Source organism: Cryptomeria japonica, chromosome 2 (assembly GCF_030272615.1).
Source record: "Cryptomeria japonica chromosome 2, Sugi_1.0, whole genome shotgun sequence".
In the NCBI taxonomy this organism is placed as follows: Eukaryota; Viridiplantae; Streptophyta; class Pinopsida; order Cupressales; family Cupressaceae; genus Cryptomeria; species Cryptomeria japonica.
This window is the reverse complement of record NC_081406.1, coordinates 456266469-456280291: the sequence shown is the minus strand read 5'-3', so window position 1 is coordinate 456280291 and position 13823 is coordinate 456266469. Positions and strand designations below refer to the sequence as shown.

The 13823-nt window shown below is 35.6% G+C and overlaps 1 protein-coding gene across 2 annotated transcripts in view; it reads left to right on the top strand.

Annotated features, from left to right (window-relative positions):
- The window catches only part of LOC131031612 (uncharacterized), a 91656-nt gene that overhangs the window by 17579 nt on the left and 60254 nt on the right, over positions 1 to 13823 (top strand). The gene's annotated exons all lie outside the window — the stretch shown is intronic.

The following is a 13823-nucleotide window of genomic DNA, read 5'->3' as shown; positions in this document are numbered from 1 at the left end:
CTGTACTTATTTTAATTTTTATTCTTGTATTCTAAAATATTTTAGATGTAGGAAAAACGAAGAAGACAAAAACATGTTGGAGGGTATCTTTTTGAGGATATATCAAGGTTGCAGGAGATCGGTACTGGTACTGGTACAGGAGACTGGTAATAATACCGGTACAGCTATTTTTTGAAAATAAGAGATGTGGGTACTGTGAATGTTTAAAACTCATAAAATGACAATGTAACTCGAAAAATACAATGAAGTTCATAATCGCGCCAAAAGTCGTCTTTAAGCTGAAATCATCCAATGAGTCCAAGTTCGCAATATAAGAGAAGAAGCGGAAAAAGGTAGGAAATGCGTTAAGTTAAAAATCTTGCAGAATGGTCCAATCTGGCCGAATTTCTTCTCTAGAGGTTAGGCGGTTTAAATCAAAACACTAAAATTGTGTATTTTCTTCCACTTGGCCGAATTTCATCACAAAGGCATTTTGAACTTAAATGTAATCGCGCAAAATGACTAGAATGACCAAAATTGTTTAAAGTGGGCAAAATTCAAGTTTTAAGTTATCTCGCATTTCACCTATTTTGCCCAAAATTGTTAAAGTGGAGGAGTAAAACTTAAAACTAAAATCTCTCAAAACCTCCAGTATGCCCCAAAAAAGATACATCTCACAAAGGGCTTCTCAATCCCGAACTCCACTGAGACGAAACCCGACATCGTTTAAAGTTAAATTTAACATTTGTCAAGTTAATTTATTTAATTTTTCAAATTGATTGATTAAAGGTAAAATTGATTGTTCGTAGGAAAACGACGTCGAGGAAGAGCTAAAGTGTCAACCTAAAGCTCAAATTGAAGACTTGATCATGATCAACATCGAGAAGAGGAAATGCAAGACCGCACCACAGAGCGTGAGACGAGGCATTGGGAAGCGTGCCATAGACAACAAAGTTGAAATCCACCACTGAAACAAAAGACCTAAGAACATTCAAAATGCAGCAAGTATGCATTCTCAAAGGATGCACTGCTGGATTTAATTCCAGAAATTCAGTTTTAAAAACTGAAATTGTTTAATGTATGTTAGCCTCATTTTCAAACAAGTAAAAATTTAAACTTTCATGTCAAAATCATTGAATTAATAGCCTCTTGGTCATAAATATCCTTGGTCATCCCAGGATGCTAAATATCTCACCATGAAGGAGAAAAATCACTTCAATTTAGCCGAAGGCCTTGCAAAGTGTTGAAAATTGGCCATATGATTAATATCCAATTCACTTTCAAATTCGAAACTCTCTCCACTCAAAACCGGCTGTTGCATCAAACTTACCAAATGCCCAAGATGATGTCGGTGAAGTTGGCCAAAAGATAAATAGGCCGAATACAAATATGAGCAACCAACTTTAAAATTTGAGCTGACTAGCAAGCGATGTGTTTAAAGCAAAGTTTAAATTGGTGGTTGTCGGCAACTTGTGTTTTCTCCTTAAGTCACCAATGAAGTTGAGATTAGTTTCAAACACTCTAATCATCCCATTATCCACCTTAACCGGCAGCTTTCTTCGTGGATCGATATTGGCAATGCTAATTGGCGAATAGAATCAATCTTATCGGATAATAGCGAAATTATCAAGTCATCGGCCAGTTGGCTAAAGTAATAAAGTGACCATAACACTTGAAGTTCTATCTTCATCGGCAACTTGGGAGATTTTTAAAAGATGACATCTCTTCTGCGGTTTCGCTTTAACCTCCATCTGGCATCGTGAACGCACCACGTGGTCCACGACTGAAGGATAATGAATGCACGGTTACTTTTATAACTAACTCCTTATTCCAAAGTTTAGAAGGGTCGATAGTCTTGAAATTGCAGATGTATCACGCAGCATAGATGTGCCAAATCTTCATGCAGCCGTTTCGAAGCTTTCACCAATGCATGCATGCAAGGAAGATAACCAGTTTTGATGCCGAATCTGCACGTTACTTACAGATGAAGTCGTAGTATTTTGAATGAGATTAGTTTCTTGGATCGTTGATATACATGTGAGGGAACTGAAGATCCGTGTCCATCCTCTCCTCCACAGACGTGCACCTCAATGTACGTGAAAGATCAACAGGATCCTCAAGCAAATGATATCAAGTGCAGATAAAGTTGCTATTCACGATTTCTTGAATCATTGTTGTGCATGCAAAAGGAGCTGAAGTCCCTTGTCGACCCTTTCCTCCACGGACATGGAGAAATTCGCTGAAGGCGAATGTGTCAATGTAACTATTCAAGGTTGAAGCTAAGTTGTGCAGTCGGTTTTCCACAAATAACATCTCATGGCATATTCAGTGCACAAAATGGATTTGTTGAAGATGCTATAGAAACTTTGAAGCAAATGCAATTAGCAGGTGTTCAACCATGTCGATATCTCCCTTGCCCGCAAGTTTGGTAATGTGACTCAAAGAAATGTGGTCTCATGACAAGCAAAGATTGCAGAATATGCACAAATCGGTTTGTTAAAAAAACAAGTCTTTAGAAATTTTCAAGTCGATGCAACTGGCAGGTTCAAAACCAAATTTTGTGCAACCTTTGCTAATATCCTTCCCGCTCTAGCTGAAAAGAGATCTTTGGAATAGTTTATCAACATTCATCAAGGCATAATGGAAAGGAGATTTCTGTCAGTAATTATAGTTTTGAATGCATAGATTGACATGCAAACTGGAAGCATAGGCATGGAACTAGATTGTTGCTGAAATCTCTCAAAAGAGTTGTCATCGATTGGAATGCAGTGATTACAAGATTTGCGGAAAATAGAGGTATCAATAACCTTTAGAAATTCTCTGGTAAATGCAAGTCGCGAGTGTAAAGACAGATTCCAGCGTCTTTGCTAACATCTTTCATCTTGTGTCGATGTACAAACTTTCAAGCAAATATGATAGGCCGAGTTAGAGGTGTGGTGGTTGTGTGGACATGCTTTCTTGGTGCGCGAAGGAGATGTATTTCATTATTCATGCATGCATCAAAGTTCTTGACGATATTATTATGAGGTTTCATCAGACTTGTGGTGGTTGTGTGGACATAATCTTCTTTTATTCCCAACAACACTATGGTATGCAGTTGGAACATCATACATGAAGAGAACTATTAGCAATAAAGACTTGATATCTTGATGGACTGGAATTCATTACTCAAAGATGGAAGTGTGGGAAAGTTTATGATAGTCAAACAATATCTTAACAATTGGATCATCTCATGATACAATCTCCAATGTTCTAGCTTTCAAATGTGTAGCTTATGGTACTTTCAAAGGAAGGAAAAAAGGAGGATTGAAGGTTGTTGACGTAGTGGTATTGTTGCCTTGAATGTTTCAATATGTGAAGACACTTTGTAGTGCAATCAAAGAGCTTTTCATTCTTATGAACAAGTTCAAGATTATTTGCTCATATAGTTAATGATGAAATTCATAGAGTTGATGGTGAAATGGTTACAAGTACCAAAGATGCACATGAAGATGGATAAGCACCTCACTCCAATCCTAACTTGAAAGTTTCAAGATGTTCTTTTGAAGAAGTGGCTATGTTACTCATGTAACTACAAGTTAGAATTTGGACTCAATTCTTGTAATAGTTAGTTATCCTAACCTGTCCCTAAGAAATAGTTATCCTAACTCATTTCTACAAAGGGTAGTTATTAAAAGTGGCCACTTGTGTAGTTATCCTAAGTTGATACTTAAGGTTGTTATCTTAAATCGGTTACCTAGGTGATTTTCCTAAGTGGCTATTTAGGAAGTTAATCTAAGTAGTTACACAAAGTGGTTAGATTAGGTGGTTATTCAAAGTGGTTATGAGTTGGTTATCAAGTTAGTTATTCTCTCAAGCTTATAAATGGAAGGCTTTTGCATTGTAATTGGGGAGACGGGGACAGAGGGGAGACTATGGAGAAATTCTTAGAGAAATAGTTTGATGAATTTTGTGTTTGCAATTTGTATAGAAGAGTTCTTGAGATTGTATAATTTCATGAAGATAATAAAGGATGCATTTGGCTCGTATGTGCTAGATGTGCTTCTCAAGTTATTATTACTAATCTTTCGTATGTCAAATTAGTGATATCTTTTGTCTATGTGCAGATCATCTGACATCTATTGGAATGCTTACAATTCATGCAATTGATGTAATGAAACACAATCAAGCTTTGGTATCTTGGTTTGGATGTGCTAGAGTTACCCATCTCTTCGTATGTTGAGATGTTTGCAAGTTAAACTTATACTATGCTTAAATTCCCCTTTGTAATCGTTATCTATTGTGAAATCTCAATTGGTATTCGTATGTCTATTGTTGGGGTTTCTGTTCTTTATATTTCTTTAGTTCTATGTTTTCTCCTTTATGTACTTTCAGGTTAAAAGTACACAAAAATCTCATATACCCCCATCATACGAGGGAGCTGCCCCTCTCAAACGCAAAGGAAGATTGCAGATTGATTGCAATCTCTCCAATTGTTGGAACGGTTGTCACTTCTCTTCGGGCGAACAGGGTCAATTTTAAAGGAGAATTCACAGTGACAAATCTGTTTACCAACAATGTAAAACTGCCTGTGGGTCCCGCTCAAGATATTTTGAAGCAAAGTGGAACACAGGTCAGTTATGTTCAACCACCAGGAGGACCGAATTAATGCCAAACAGTTGTAGACAGTTGAGATAGTGGTTGAAGGGATAACTAAGAATTGAGTTGGCTTGGGTTAAGGCTGCTAGCTTCTGGAAGGTAGATTGCAGCCCTTGGATGCAGTCGATCCTGGCCACTAGTTCAAATTTTAAATTCTATAAAAGGCAGAGGCCTTTCTCTTGGAAAGGGTTAGACTCTAGTTAGATTGTTAGATTATTGTTAGTTTTTTAGGCAGTTAGAATAGGCTAGATTGTAGAAGGTTAAATTTTAATAGTAGCATAGAGATGTTGCAGAAATTGTTGTAATGGTAGCTGAAGCAAATATATGAACATTGAAGGATGGTGTTTATTGTCTTTGTTTTCTTCTGTTTGCATGGTTTCTTTAAGCATTTTAGATATCTTTCTTTTTTGGGTGTGCAGGTATTTGATGGATTCAGGCTCATACAATTGAGGATATACTGATTGTATGTTCTTGTGTATGGTTAGTCTGAGCCTTTAATTGCGTTTAGTTCAATTGCAGGTGTCCGTCTGAGTTGCGCCATAATTGGGTGCTTAGCCATGCATTTGCAGTTTGAAAATCTTCCAAGTCCCTTTGAAGATTGCACTGTTCCTGCGAGGTTGTGAGCCATTTTGGCCAAGAAGAAATTGGTTATGTTGAATCCGTCTACCTGCATACCAATCTTGTTAGTTTTAGGTCTCCTATCCCTTCCCCTTTGCTTTTTATTTCTCGGTCTGAGAATCGCAGTAGATCAACTTGTTGCAAGACATAAGTCCCCTTGTGCTCCCAGCAAAACACATCGACCGTTGAGCTATCCTGCAGTCAAGAACCAACATTTGGAACCTTGAGGTTGTCCCCTTTGATCGATTCAAAACAGCATTAGGGCTTCCTTATACAAGAGAGGATAGGATACTCGGTCAGATCATTCTATTCTGCATTGGCTGGATAGAGTTGCAGCAATGCGACTTTAGACACGTCAACAAGTACATGGAGACGCCATTTCTTTATTTAATAATATATAATAATAACAATAGATGTAGTTGTAATATAAATATTTTGAAAAAAGGCTTAGCACGATCTGCAAAAGCAATTTTGTGTTGTATTTGAAAAATATTAGAAAATTGCAGACGTGAGAAGGTGTAAGCTTATGTTTCTGGTATCATGAAGTCACATGAAATGCAAATTGTTTGTAACTGATGACATGTATGTAGAGGGTGGCACCCTAGAGCTGCAATCCCTCTTGCTTTTCTAACACGTTAGGCAAAGATATTGCTAGAACTCAGCTAGAATGAAAAGAGAGTGCTTTAAAAGACAAAGAGCATGGGCACCAAGTGCCTCCTAAATTGCTAGTGCACTTCTAATATTTTACTTACAATACATGCACAATAGATGGTGACAAAAACTGGCAATGAAGCATCCATAATGTATGCCACTGCTTTTTAATGTCACTTTCTGCCTGCTACCCATTTCATTCGAATCTCAGAATTATTATTACTTGGCAACCATATTAGTTGGTCGACGTCTCTTTTTCCACGAGAGATGCAAGGAGACATTGAGAGACTTTTGTGGGAGGCGTCTCTGGGCATGTCTCTGATACCAGAGACATGTCCTAATGGGTTGGAGATGCATCTCCCGGAACACTGGGATATGTATTTAGAAAGAATTGCTAGCTAAGAGACTATTCTTTAAAGATTGATTTATGTATTGTGGTTTAACTTTACTGTCATGCTTTGGGAGAATTTTGGTATTGTCTATGGTGAAGGATGGTCACCAAACTTGGAATTTGCTAGGCAAAGAGTTAGATTTGACACTAGAAAAACTTTACAAGAGACTCAACAAATAGAAATGCATTTAGTAATAGAGTTTTAAAAAGAAAAATTGAGGGTTGAGTTTGGCTGTATCTAAAAAACTATTTGAAAGCTGATTTCTTGTTGAGTGTGGCTGATTCTGCCAAGTCTGATTTACTCATGGCAAAGGAGCAACCCTGGATGTTTTTGGGGCTAATTCTGCGTGAACGCAAGTATTGGAGAGTTTAGCTGTCATGTGATTATTATTGAGGGTGTATTCTCTTGTTATTGATTATCTTGCTAAGTTGCTAACTTTCTAGATGAGAATCTAGATAAATTATAGGTGTGTGTGGGAGCCTTTGCATGTGTGTTTTTAATGTCCTATTTTCACTTAATTTATGTTTGTGGACCAAAAACTCATTTCGATATGTCTCACAGACTCAAAGGAATTTCAAAGGAAGTAATTAATTTTTGATCTCCATTGTTAATTATATTATTGCATATTTGAAAAATGGGACCAAACTATTGTTTAATTATCCAAATGGGCTACGAGAATTCATAAATGGAGCACAAGAATCTATGATGGGTTATGATAGATTCTATGACAACTTATAATTGGGGAGTTACAGATGGCAATCAATGTTTGTGGACTTGAAGGAGCAGCTCATAATTATTTGACAATTGTGAGTGAGTGAAAGAAGGGCTTCTTCACTAGCTAAAAATGGTTGGGAATCTATTGGGGTTTAGGGAAAACCCATTTAGTGGAGCTTAATTAAAGAGGGAATAACTAAAAATGAGCTAATATTATAATATTGTATTATTATTGTTTATTGGCAATATTGGGATGTTGGGATTTGTGTCCCAACTTTTATATAAGATATGTGGCTTCTTCAATTGATAGCTTTTGTCAATTTATCAATTCTTTGTAGAGTTTGAGCACTTGTGTTCAACTATAGGATTTAAGGACGAAAATCCTCAAATTCTTGGAGATTAGAGAATGAAAGCCCTTTGGTTTCTTGAGGGCAATCTCATACAGAAGTTGCATTTGCACTTCAAATATTATTTTGGGTTTTAGTATGTTTTCAGTAGTTTGTATTTGCAAGAATGTGAAGAAGGGAGCTATAACATTCACAATTTATTTTCCAGATTTCCTTATCAAAGGAATTGCTGTAATTTCTGTTTTGTAGCAGCATTTTGCTGCATATTTCAGGAATAAGAATTAATACTAGTCTTTTAGTGAATTTATAATTCATGTGTGCAAACTTTGAGTGTTTTTAATGACATAGTTTTATTAAAAAACAACATTCTATGTTATAGTCTTTGACATGCGATTTTGATGGAGGTTATTCTAATATATTATTTGTTGAGTTCATTTCAGATTTGAAAATATTTGCAAAATATATTGCTGGGGGCATTATAATGGTATTAGAGCTATGATCTTACTAGCTTGTAGGGAACATGTGATGTCCCCAATTTTATGAGGTTGGCCACCAATGTTTTAATAAAATAAATAAATAAAAATTATAGGTATCCAATCATCTCTGCATCAATCGTTAAGGCCGAAGGCATCTGTTCTGGGTTCAGTCCAATTGGAGTTCTGAACAGGTACGATCAGAAAGAAGGCTACGGGAAATGTTTTCAGGAGTTACAAGACCCTGATTTAGCTGTGATGATAATCGTGTGGTCTTGAAGTTGGATATAGGAGGATGTTGGGCATCAAGTTGCAATCCAATCAGCAGTGTGTAAGCCAGAAGTAAGGCAGATTTCTCTTAGTGTCTAAGGCCAATAATATAAAGGAGCGATTGGTGCTTCTGCTTCTTAATGCAGGCACATAATCTCTATTATCGATACCATCATCGCGAGCTGAGGTGCTATCAAGAGGTCCCAGGGTTATAATTTCTGCTCTAGTAAATATTTCTCTTACATCTGAGGTATCTGGAATTCATTCTCTCTCTCTCTCTCTATATATATATATATATATATATATATATATGTAGCATCGTAAATTGTACACCCTTTATTAAGGTTGTCTAATTTCATGCTTAGGTTAGCACCTGCCTTAGTGTGTTGTATTGCATTTTGCATTTTCAAGGTTCCTTTAAGCATTTAATTATTAATTCAATTAAATCTAAGGTCCTTTCTCACCAATTCACATATTATAAAATTGGGCCCTTAACCCTAAGTGTGCCCCTTTTTATTTCATTTTAATTAATCCTAATAAAGCCCTAATTTTGATCTTCAAAACACATTTTTGCACATCTAAACTGTTAATTCAATTGTTTTGTCATTGATGTCAAAGGTTGTTTTAATGAGCTTTAGGATTTGCCATGCAATGTGTTTGAGTTGTCTGGCTTTCTTTCTGTTCGAAGTGCTTTCAGCTACTTTTTAACTCAACATGTGTTCTTCATCGAACTGCTGCTATCAGTATGTTTTTTGAGTATGTGTCATGTTCTTTGCTCATCGAATCTACAGGGGGCTAAGTGTCTGGTTTGAAGCAGGCGTTAGTTCTTTTCTTCATTCTTCTGTGTGCTGTTGTTTTTTCATTATTCAATATAATGATTGGTACGTTTTGTAATCAAAAGGAGTTATATTGGAATTTTGATGTCAAGCTCTGTGCATGGTTTGAATGGTAAAAGTGCAAGCGTGCCATTGTAATATTGCCTAGCTGGAATTGGTGGCGCTAAGATGCAGTGCCGTTTTTTAGAAAAGGTGAAGTTGTGTTTTGAGTTCTGCATCTGGGTGTATGCCAGATACTTTTCAAATTGAACCTGTATGCAGCGTTTTGGTGAGAATGATTTGGTTTGGCAGAATTTTGAGTCCTTGACATTGCCGTTTTTTATAAAAACAAAAAACGGTTCTATATCCTTGCTAGTATCGGTTTTTTTGGTGATGATTTGTTTTTAGTTAAAAAAACCGTCCTTTGTTCTCTGCTACTTTTGAGAAAGGTAAGATTAAGTTTATATCGGCAGATATATCATATACACTTGTCTGATATTAAAATGTTTTATTGAGTTTGTTTACTCATGTAGAAGGTGCTGAGCGATATGCGTTTTTGTCAATTTTGTTTTCTGAGCAAGTTACAGGTGAATCGTTTAGTGGTAGCGAATTCTTTTTATGGTTTTGAACAGAGTTGTTATCGTGTGTGTAATGATGTTATGATGGTTCAAATATGGTAAGAAGCTTGGTTTTTTGAATATTGTTATGGAGTTTTTTTTTGGTTGAAGACAATATGTTATATGTTGTTGGATAAAGAGGAAAGGAATATATGTTGTTTGGTGAGTATCATGAGGATATTGTGTGTGTTCTAGGATAGAAATGGTTTTTGTATCATGTTGGGGAGTGTTACACTGAGTCGAGCTTTTGTTTTGAAATATAAGGACGTATGGTCTGTATGTTGTCTCCGTGGAAGATATGAGATTATGAGTATTGTGCCTATGAGATTGTTTTTGTTACTCTGTGTGAGAGTTTTCAAAGGGGTTGCTGTTTGTTTGATATATGGCAGTACCTTTGCACAATAGAAGACAAATGTTTTCAGTGATGGCAAATTTTTGGAAAGTGGATACAACTTCTATGTGTTGAAATTATTGAAAGTTTTTGTTAGGGGTGAAATGTGCAGATCTCTGATCATACAGTGAATTCCAACTCAGGATTGAGTCTTGCTGAAGGTGTAAAGATTCTTAAGGGTTTTATACAATGGAGTATAAAACATGGTTCTACTCTTGTAATTTAAAAAAACAATCTGAGTAAGCTTCTGATTGAGTTGATGCTCAAATTTAGGTTGGTGCCTTTGTTGCATAGAGTTGGTGCTCTTTAAGTGAGTTGCAACTCACTATTGTAATTGGGTTGGTGCCCATTTGTTTTAATGGGAGTCTTTAGTGCCGTGGTTTTTTACCCGAAAGGGTTTTCCATGAAAAAATCTGTGTCCTTGCTATGTGTTATGCTTTCACTTTCATATCATTGTGTTTATTGGTTTTTGAGGTTGCAAATTTTTATAAATTTTTGTGTTATGTCTCTAGGTTTTGATGTCAATCCGAATCTTGTAAATGGCTTCACACCTCCTCCTAATCCACCCACAGATCCTGATAGAAAGAAGGCTTTTGAAAATAATGCCAAGGCCATGAATGCCATTTTGTGTGGGTTGTCTGAGTCAGAGTTTGTTAAAGTCATGCGCTGTGACTCAGCTCAGGCTACATGGGAAAAACTTCAGAATGCATACGGAGGAGATGCAAAGGTTAAAAATGCAAAACTTCAAACACATAAAATGCTGTTTGAAAGAAGAGATGGCTGAACTTGATAAGCTTATAGTTGATAAGTTGCATGTGATCCTTGAAGAGCACACGGTATAACAACCAATTTAAACTTTTTCAACTCCAATCACAAGTTAATAACTTATCTCATTAACATATTCATTGCACACCAACATTAATATGTGATCTAACTAAAATGAACACAAGTAGAACACAAGATAAAACCATGGCAAATTAATGCTTTTATAAATTTCTTCTTTTACAATATTTGTAGGCACCAACCTACTAGAGGCACCAACCCCTAATGCTGTTTGTGAGCACCAACCCACTGGAAGCACCAACTCCCAAATCTGATTTTGTGAGCACCTACCCATTGGAAGCACCAACTCCCACTTCTGAATTTTGTGAGCACCAACCCACTGGAAGCACCAACTCCCACTTCAGAATCTGTGAGCACCAACCCACTTCAGAATCTGTGAGCACCAACCCACTTCACTTAAATATGAAATTCCACCTTGACAATGTTGCTTCTTCAACGGATGATGGACATTACAATCTTTTCAAATCTGCATATATTCTTTATCAAATCTGCATATAATTGTTCCACACATATTTTATACTTGTTTCTCATATATGGACTGCCTATATCAATACAAATCTGAAACACTCTTCATCAATTCTGAAATTTATTTTTCTTATCAAATCTGTAGCCTTTCTGCATTAGAGTTTTCTTCACACAGCACATCTATACACTGCACATTACTCACATATATTCTTCCCTTATATGCTCAACCAACCTCATTTCCTTATACACTTCTGAGAACTCTATATTTCCAGAGTTATAGTCTCAGAATTCTCTTACTTTCAGAATTATATATTCAGCATTCCTCACATCCACTGTCTATCAGCAGCTTCTTATTTCCAGCATTTAATGTCACCACATGCTTTTTATTTAACACACACTATACTGTCTTAAATATATATTTATTTCAATACTTCTCACACGTCAGAGACCACACACTTTACCTTCAAATATTTTTCTCAAGATCTGCTTTAGAATTCTGAATGATATATCTTTTTAACCCACTTATTCAGCATACTCATTTCTTCACAAATTCTGCCTTATCCTTTACACAAATATTCTTCATCTCTGCAAGATATTCTATATCTTGATTATTCACATCTCTTTTTCTATCTGAAGTATGATTTTAGAATTATACTCTTCTTATGCTGCCATAAAGTCTCCTTATATATCTGGTGTATATTCTTGATTGGCTAATACACACCACACCTATACACAGCACTATACATTTATAATTCTCACACGTAACAATATTATATACTTCACATATTGTCTCTTTACTGTTTTCTGACTTTTGGTTATTTCTTCACCATTATATTCCACACCACACTACGCTGCACACTTACTCTTCACACTGCTGTACCTTAATTTTTTATTTTTAACATGTTAGAATTCATTCTTGAACATAATATATATCTTCACGAGAAGTTATGTCTTTTCACTTTGCCCGTGATTGAAAGGTTGTGTCCCAGCAGTGATGTTTGCTTTATCATAACCACCGACTAACTAGGATTATATTTTTATTTGATTTATAACATTACTAATTTCTACTGATAATCATTACTAACTTACGTGTTTGGTTTCCATGATTATTTTGTCTTATATAACCACTTTATATGAATCACAATTCATATTAAATAAGAACCACCTCTTTAAAATAAATTGTTGACTGGGTCCCACTCATATTTTACTGGGTCCCACATTTACTCCAAATCACTGACCTAGTGAGCCCCACACCTTTTGTTAGTTATTTCTTAGCCAATGAAATCGTAGCTCTTTAATAAGTTTGCACTTCCTAAAGCACTTCGATTTTATGAGATCATTGCTGTATATTATTTTTTATTCTATAATTTAATTGCACATATTCTTTAATGAATTGGCCAGCATATCAAAATGATAACCCTCTTTACTGTGAGGTTCCTTAATATATAAAACGCTGTTCATATCGTACTTTCCTCTTCAACTTTTTGCTGGGCATATTGGCACAGGATTGTCTTTAGTTCGAACAGCATTTAAATTTATATATTCAACTTAACTGAGTCTTCAACAAGTGTTGTAGAATGCCGTTGAAGTAATCTGAATCTATATTCAGAATCATGCTCTCAAAAATATATACTCAGAAATGTATATCTTAATCAATAGAGATATATTTTCAGAAAAATATACTGAATCTTTACTCAGAAATATAGATATCTGAGTCTTGCTGATATCAAGGCTGCAACCAAAGACTCTGTCATATGGGCTATATGTATATGTATACATATCTATATATCTGGGTCTTCTTTATGCTGTGACTTGTATATACTGTCATAAATATGCTGTCATCTTTTTTATATATTGCCATGTATATACACACACACTGTATATATGTATTCTGTGTCTACTGAGTCTCTATATGCTGCTGTATATAAATATATATGTATTCTGTAGCCATTTGTTGTTGTAGTCATGTCTTGCTGTTTATGTACAGTATTATATATCAGAATATACAGTATATATTCTCAGTTACTATGCTTTGATCACTGTATACCTACATCTTGTTTATGGAGTTCATCTTCAATATTGATCACTAATCTGATCATGGAGATGCCTTCTCGATGTCTTCTTCATATAAATCAGAGCTATCCAATTATATAAATCACAGCTATCCAATTCTTTAATCATCACCTTTGACAGTACTAATTGTCTTCTTACATCTTTGACATCAAAGACATCTAATTCCTTTGACATCAATGACAACATTTCGATCAATCTTGACGTCTTATGAAATGAGAACGAAAGCTGAAGCATCTTCAAAAAGGGAAACTGCCTTCAAAGTATCAAAGAAGGGTAAAGAGAAAAGTCCTGCATCTAGTGACAGTTCAGAGGAAGAAAGTGATGGTGAAGAAGCTCATTTTGCAAGAAAATCTAGGAAGAGTTCTAGTAAGTTTAAAGGCAAGTTGTCATTAACTTGGTTCAATTGCGGAAAGAAAGGAAACTTTGCTTCAAAATGTCCTTATGAGAAGGAGGAGGACAGCTGTTATGAAAATGAGCACAAAAACAGCAAGATGAAATTCTTGAAGAAAGGCAAAAAGTTTTGTTTCTCCAAAAGAA